Source organism: Canis lupus, chromosome 3, assembly GCF_048164855.1.
Source record: "Canis lupus baileyi chromosome 3, mCanLup2.hap1, whole genome shotgun sequence".
NCBI lineage: Eukaryota > Metazoa > Chordata > Mammalia > Carnivora > Canidae > Canis > Canis lupus.
In genome coordinates, this window is record NC_132840.1 from 55874940 (window position 1) to 55882732 (window position 7793).

Sequence of the window (7793 nt, forward strand, 5' to 3'; positions counted from 1 at the left end):
AAGGGTGGAAGGACCCACCCTCTACCCCCAGCCAGAGCCCCGCCCCTTCTCAGGTCTCCTCACCCTGGTGTGAGAACCTGCAGCCTCTGCCTGGAGCCCTTCCCTCCCACCACCTTAGACATCCAGGAATTTCTTCTACTCCGTCAAATTGGGCCCCATCACAGGTGATTTTGCCCACATCTTGAGAGTCTCGGGTTCTTTCTCTGTAAAACGAGCAGGTTGTTGGCAGCTCCCATGAGTCAGGACGAGTCCTGCCCTCTAGGTGCCCAGCACCCTCACGGGGGAGGTGAGATCCCTGCCTCTCCCGGGCCAATTTACCCTACAGTCATGGCAGGGTCAGGCCCCTCCTCCTTCAGTGCGGGCAGGCAACTGAGGAGTCTAATTCTCCTGTCAAGTTCCTTTGCTATGCTCTAGAGAGTCTCTGACCTTGCAGAATGAACCACTTCCAAGGGCATCCCACGTCGGGTGTATTCGACTTCTGCGGCCACTCTAACAAATTACCACATGCTTAGTGGCTTAAACAGCACTACTGTATCCTCCTACAGTTGCGGGAAGTCAGGCATCCAAAATGAGACTTACAGGGATAAAATCAAGGTGTTGGCAGGGCTGGTTCCTGCTGGTGGCCACCTCTCTCCAGCAGCACTTCTGGGGTCACGTTGCCTTATCTGACTTTGACCATCACCGCCCCCCCACCTTCTTCTCATGAGTACCTTTCGATTACGTGGGGCCCATGTTGATATCTCAGAATAATCTCCCCATTTCAAAAGCTTTCACCACCTCAGCAAAGCCCTTCTTGCCATATAAGGCAACACATAGGTTCTGGGGGTTCAGGTGTGGACATCTTTGGGGGGCTATTATTCTGGCTACCACATCTGATGTTCGCATTTTACACTCTTCACAATATTTGCCATTTCTGCATATCATCTTTGAATTTTCTTTGAATTGAGTCCTTTTTAGTTTTTAAGTAGGCTCTATGCCCAGCATGGAGCCCAACATGGGTCTTGATCTCATAACACCAAGATCGAGACCTGAGGTGAGATCAAGAACTGGATGCTTAACCAACTGAGCCACCCAGGCATCCCTAAATTAACTCACTTTAAAAAAAAATAGACCTAAATCCTTCATTAGCCTCATCCTAAATAATCATATCTATGAAATCCTGGAATTGATCCCAGTCCTATTTTCCCTAGTATTCCGAAAAATAAATACGTAACAATTAAAATGTCAAGTGTCGGGGCACCTGGATGGCTCAGTGGTTGAGCATCTGCTTCTGGCTCAGGTTGTAATCCCAGAGTCGTGGGATTGAGTCCTGCATCGGGCTCCCCACAGAGAGTCTGCTTCTCCCTCTGCCTGTGTCTCTGCCTCTCTGTGTCTTTCATGAATAACTAAATAAAAATATTTAAAAAAATAAAATAATAAAATAAAATAAAATGTCAAGTGTCCATGTCTGTGCCATGTAACATCACTTTGCCTGCTACCAGTCATATAAAGGACACTCTTTGGGGAACAAAGATAGAATCCAGCCTGCTGGTTTTACAGAAAAGGGTAATTTGTCCAAGAATGTATAGCCGCAAAGAGCAAAATTTCAGCCACACCCACAATTTCTTCCCCCTGCTCCGTGCTCACTCATCACAACTTGAAAGTGTGTCAGTTTTTTAATAGCATCCCTACGTTGGTGATTCATATCACCTCGTGCTCAGGTGCCCTCCTGTTACACTCATGGATATTTTATATTTAGAAAGTGGAGATTCCTATTACATCCCCTGTCCACCAACATTCGTGCATTCCACTTATCTGTGTTCAACAGTCGCATGTCTACTTGGCCTGCATCTGGACAGCGTCCAAGCCCTGGGGAAGAATGATCTGAAAAGGAAGGTCAGTGGCCAGTGGTGACTTTATACTGGACTCGTTGGCATCTGTCCCAGCTGCAGACTGCACTTTGAAAACCACTTTTGAGATGACAAAGTTCTTTTCCATCCACACAGTGTGGGATGGAATAATTACCCTTTCTTACATAACGATCGGCGTGCAATAAAAATAGCTTTCATTTATTGGATACTTGGTATGGGAAGGCCCTGTGATAAGTGCTTGCCAAACATCCATTCACAGCAACTCTATGAAGTAGCTATTAGTGTTCCCACATTACAGATGAGAAAACCAAGTCTCAGAGAAGGTAAGTAGCGTGTCCAGATCACACGGCAGGTGTGAAAAGTCTGTATTCATAGTGCCTTGGAAGATACAGGAGAACTTAAAAATCCACCAGAGATGAGGAAGGAGGGTAGGGAACCCAGAGAGGCTGAGCAGTCTGCCTGAGGAAACACAGTTGGTGACAGGCTCAGGGACAAGATTCAGGTTTCTTCCATGCTCAGATCAATTCATTCTTTCTGATTTTCTCTCTTAAGATAGTACTTCTTGGATGATTTCTTCAGACACCTGCCTGATATGTTACTGTTGTCTCATCATTACAAACATCCCTCTTCCCTAGTCTTTTGCCCTCCATCCTGTTCACCTGGGGTGAAATCTGTGGAGGAATCTAAGGAGAACCCCCAGTGACCTTTCTCCATCTCTTCCTCCAACTCACAGGAAAAAAAAAAAAAAAAAAAAAAACAGACAAAGTGCTTGAAAATCTCTGTGAGTCCGTATACACTGATTTGGAATTAGTAATCATTTAACTAGGAAAGGATTAAAGTTTGCCTTTTATCCTTCCCCCCTCCAAAAAAGAGATTGCTAAGCAGATAATACAGTAGCAACAAGCTTAGATGAGGTCATGATCAAAAGGAGAACTTGTTAGTGAAGATTTTAACCCAAAAGAACTTAAATGTCCATCAATAGGGTATTGACTAAATAAACGATCATATACCTATACAATGGAATACCATGTTACCACTAATAATGATGTCATACAACAATGTATAACAATACAAGGACATTGTGCTTAGTAAGTTGAAAACATGAATACACATTAAAATGGCTCTTTTATAAGCACATAACTATAGAAAAGGTGATTCGTGTTTTCTCTTTTGTTCATCTATATTTTCCAAATTTGCCATAGTGAACACAGATTTCTTTCTTTCTTTCTTTCTTTCTTTCTTTCTTTCTTTCTTTCTTTCTTTCTTTCTTTCCTTCCTTCCTTCCTTCCTTCCTTCCTTCCTTCCTTCCTTCCTTCCTTCCTTTTTTTTAAGTAGGCTCCACATTCAGTGTAGAACCCAATGCTGGCCTTGAATTCAAAACCCTGAGATCAAGACCTGAGCTGAGATCAAGAGTTGGATGCTTCATCGACCAAGCCACCCAGGCACCCCTACAGGTTATTTTCTTAATCAAAGGGAGAGGAAAAATATCATTTAAAATTGTATACACAGTCATTAAAATCCACTGTTTTCTGAAGCCTGTTCTCTGAGACTGAATATATAAGAGCTCTTTACAGAGCTGGCCATATACCAACAATTTAACAATTTTGCTACCCCACTAGAAAAATGAGCAATGGATATAAATAAGTGGTTTAGAAGAAAAAAAACACAAATAGCCAATAAATATGTGGGAAGATACTCAACCATATCGTTAGTAAGTTTTGAACATGTAAATTAGAATAACAATGAGATATCATTTTGCTTATCAGATTAGCAAAGTTTAAAATAAACGATAATGCTCATTGTTGTTAAAAGTATGCGAAAGCCAATGCTTTTGTATAATGCTGGTGAGTGCAAATGTTATAACCATCGCAGTTACCATGTGGATTGAATACTTGTATCTTCACTTCCTCTTGAAACACCACAAAAGGGTGCCTGGGTGGCTCAGTGGTTGAGCAACTGCCTTTGGCTCAGGTAGTGATCCTAGGGTCCTGGGATCAAGTCCCTCATTGGGCTCCCCACAGGGAGCCTCTTCCCTCTGCCTGTGTCTCTGCCTCTCTCTGTGTGTCTCTCATGAATAAATAAATAAAATCTTTAAAAAAAAGGAAAAAATCACAAAAAAGGACAAGAATTCTAAAAGGCATAAATCCACCAAGACGCAGTACAGAAGAGAAGACAATGATGGACACAAGGTGTTAACAGGATCTTAGAAAATGGAAAGTTAGACTGGTGAGTGGTAGCTGATGGAGTGGATCAGAGAAGGCTGGAAACCGAATGCCAACCATAAGCAAAAAGTGTTATGCCTCTGACCCACAGGCAGGCTCGGGAATTGGAGGTGGCAGCTGCATTAGAAGGTGTGGTGGGGCGGGGAAGATCTGTTGAAATTATGGTATGTTTACAAAGCATTTTAGAGGCTGACTTCACAGCCTAGGCAATGACAAGTCACTCACTCTAGCAGGAGGAGGACGTTTACTCTAGAGAAACTAAACCAGAGAAGCTCCAGACCAGGGGACACTGGGCCACATTGGAGGGCAAGGCTAAGTCACCATGCTACAAAGAGAAGGCAGATGGAGGGAAGGTAGATTCTTCGAAGGCTGCATATAGAATGATGAGATCCCAGCTTCCTTCCCCTGACAGCCTCCCAGAATGCCTGCAGCCTGACTTGTACCCCCAGGCAGGAGATCAGAGAGTTTTTCTCAACAGAACCCAACTGGCTCAAGAGAGGTCTCCCAACCACATGGTCTGCTCTGGATTACCTGACAGAGAAGCCCAACAGCCAACTAGACCCCCTCCCACCTGCCCAATCCCCGTACACACAGAGCCTCCAATCAGCTTATAGTTCCTTGATCATAAAAATGAACGTGTAGCAAGGAACCACCAAACACTGAAAAAGCCTCCAATGTGAAAAAAGAACAAAATCACACAAAAGAAATTCAAGAGTAGTAGATACAATGGAGGAAGCAGAAGTAAACTGGAAAAAGAAAAACTTTAATATCTTCTGAGAAATAAAGGTATCACTACATCCATAAAACAAGAACATGGTGTTACAAAAAGGAGCAAGACAAAAACCTTTTGATTTTGATTTTGATGAGAGTTGAAATTAAAATATGTGGCAGTTGAAAACAAGATGAAAACAGAGAGATTGTCTGACCTCTCTGATCCTATTGAGAAAAATTTTAAAGCCCTGTTGGAGAGGAAACATTGATATGTATGTGAAAACTAAGAAAATGAAAAATTGAGGCAACCATCAACTCCAGGGGGGAAAACATAGACAAAATGAAATGTAAAATGAAGGTAATAATAATAATAAAGTAGATAGCTCAGAGAACAATACTTCTCCCTTTCCCTCTCTCCCTCCTGCTATTCATGCTCATGAGCTCTCACATTCTCTCTCTCTAATAAATAAGTAAATAAAATAAAATATTTTTTTAAAAAAGGCAAGGTAGGGATCCCTGGTGGCGCAGCGGTTTGGCGCCTGCCTTTGGCCCAGGGCGGGATCCTGGAGACCCGGGATCGAATCCCATATCGGGCTCCCGGTACATGGAGCCTGCTTCTCCCTCTGCCTATGTCTCTGCCTCTCTCTCTCTCTCTGTGACTATCATAAATAAATAAAAATTTTTTAAAAAGGGCAAGGTAGATATTTATAAATTAACCTTAGACAATACCCAAATATTAATGAAAAAGTCTTTTTTAAAGATTTATTTATTTATTCATGAGAGAGACACAGAGAGAGGCAGAGACATACACAGAGGGAGAAGCAGGCACCCCATGGTGAGCCTGATGAGGAACTCAATCCCCAGACCCTGGGATCATGCCCTGAGCTGAAGATAGACGCTCAACCACTGAGCCACCCAGGCATCTCAAATGAAAAAAGTTTAAAGGACAGAATTTGACATAAGAAACATTTGTTTTAAAAGTCTAGTCAACTTCCAGCATATTTAAAGAACTCCTACAACTCAACAGCAACAAGAAACAACTCAATTGAAAAATGTGTGAAGGACTCAAATAGACATTTCTCCAAAGATGTATAAAAATGGCCAACAAGCATATGGAATGATGTGCTAGGCAATCATTGATTACTCATCACTGATTACTACGGAAATGCAAATCAAAATTGCAGTAAGATACCACTGCACACTCAATAGGATGGCTACTATCAAAAACACAGAAGGTGGCAAGTGTCAGCAAGAATGTGGAGAAATTGGAACCCTTGTGTGCTACTGGTAGGATTATAAAGCAATGCAGCCACTATGTATGAAGTAACACAATTCCTCAAAAAATTAAAAATTAAAAATAAAACTGCCATATGATCCCAGCAATTCCAATTGTGGGCATATACTCAAGAGAATGGAAAGCAGAGACTCAAACAGATATTTGTGAACTCATGGTCCTAGCAGAATTATTCACAATAGCCAGAGGTGGAAGCAACCTAAGTGTCTATGAACATACAAATGACTTAACTGAATGGTGTCTATACATACAATAGGATCATACTCAGCCTGAGAAGGAACGGCAGTTGTGACACATACTACGATAAGGGTGAACCTTGAGAGCATTAGGCTAAGTGAAATAAGCCAGTCACGAAAGGACAAATACTGTATGATTCTATTTATATGAGGTTCCTAGAGTCGTCAAACTCACAAAAACAGAAAGCAGAACAGTGGTTTCCAGAAGCTGGGGAAAAAGAGAGTGAGGAGGTGGTATTTAGTGGGGACAGTTTCAGTTTTGCAAGATGATCAGAATTCTGGAGACGGATGATGATGATGGGTGCACAACAATGTGAATGCCCTTGATGCTAAACTGTGTACCTAAAAATGGTACATTTTATGTTATGTTATTTTATGTTTTATGTTATGTATATTTTACCACAATACATTTTTAAGTCCAGAAATCATGAAAAACAAAACAAAACAAAAAACCTTTCACTTTTCTGTATTGTGGGGGTTTATAACGACTATTGCACCAAGAAAAAAAAAAAAAGTTGAGTTCCATTTAGAAAATGAAATAAAAGTAACCTCAACTCCTTTAAGGATATCATCTTACAGTTTATGAAACACTTTCATAATCGTTGTCCTGCTTAAGCATCGCAAAAATCCCACAAAACAGAGACACTGTGACATTTAGTAGACAAGAAAACACGTTCAGAGGGGAGTAACTTGGCCATGAGTGAAACAAGGAGCCTGGACTCCTGGCAATCTTCTAACTTGGTCAGCTCAGTGTGATGTTAAGCATCACATGGACTATGTATATCTCAGGCAGCCCCAGATAAACCTGTCTGAACCCAGGAAATTCTCTGCAAGCCTAGAAAATACCATCGAGGCAGCCCAGGAAGCAAAAAGAAACAACAAGGCAATGGGATCTTAGGGGGATGTGGAAAGACAACGCAGCGCTGGGAAGCCACCAAAACAAGTGGCTGGTGTCACTCCCACAGAGGCATAACCAGCTTGACAAGCTGACCTCAGCCTTTGACAGTCTCTCCTACTACATGGATGGAGAGAAGGTCCGCAGGCCACCAGGAGTCCCCCATGTTGGAGTGTCTCAGGCTGACCCCCACCTGGCCCAGACCTCCTCCAGTCAGAGCCCCCCCGGTCCCCTGCTCCCCACCACCCCATGGTACCTGGTCCTGTGTCCCGTGCCTCACCAATCAGACCACCAGCAGTACACGGTTCCTAGCGCTGAACCAGCTGAAAACCAAGCAGAAGTCAACAGGAAGCATGAGAAATCACCGTATGACAAAAGAGGCACAAGGACAGGAAGTGGGTTCAGCCCACGAAGGCTGGGGCCTGTCATCTGGAAGTGAGGCAATCCTGTCAGCCTCCTCACTGAGCTGGAGTCGAGCAACACTTCCTTCCATGGTCCCGAGGAAGGGGAGAGAGAGATCAGGTCCTCACCCTCAGCCAGGCGTTCAAGGCTCCCTGTCACAACATGCCTGTATGCTCTGGTCCC

The 7793-nt window shown here is 43.0% G+C and overlaps 1 protein-coding gene across 3 annotated transcripts in view; it reads right to left on the minus strand.

Annotated features, from left to right (window-relative positions):
• The window catches only part of NDEL1 (nudE neurodevelopment protein 1 like 1), a 78455-nt gene extending 70878 nt beyond the window's left edge, over window positions 1-7577 (minus strand). Inside the window, exon 1 of one of the 3 annotated variants that reach the window (XM_072821200.1) lies at window positions 7465-7577. The gene's annotated coding sequence lies outside the window, so the exon portion shown is untranslated. The remainder of the gene's footprint in view (window positions 1-7464) is intronic. The other 2 variants (XM_072821199.1, XM_072821202.1) reach the window with 2 other exon arrangements.
• Window positions 7578-7793: the final 216 nt, after the last annotated feature.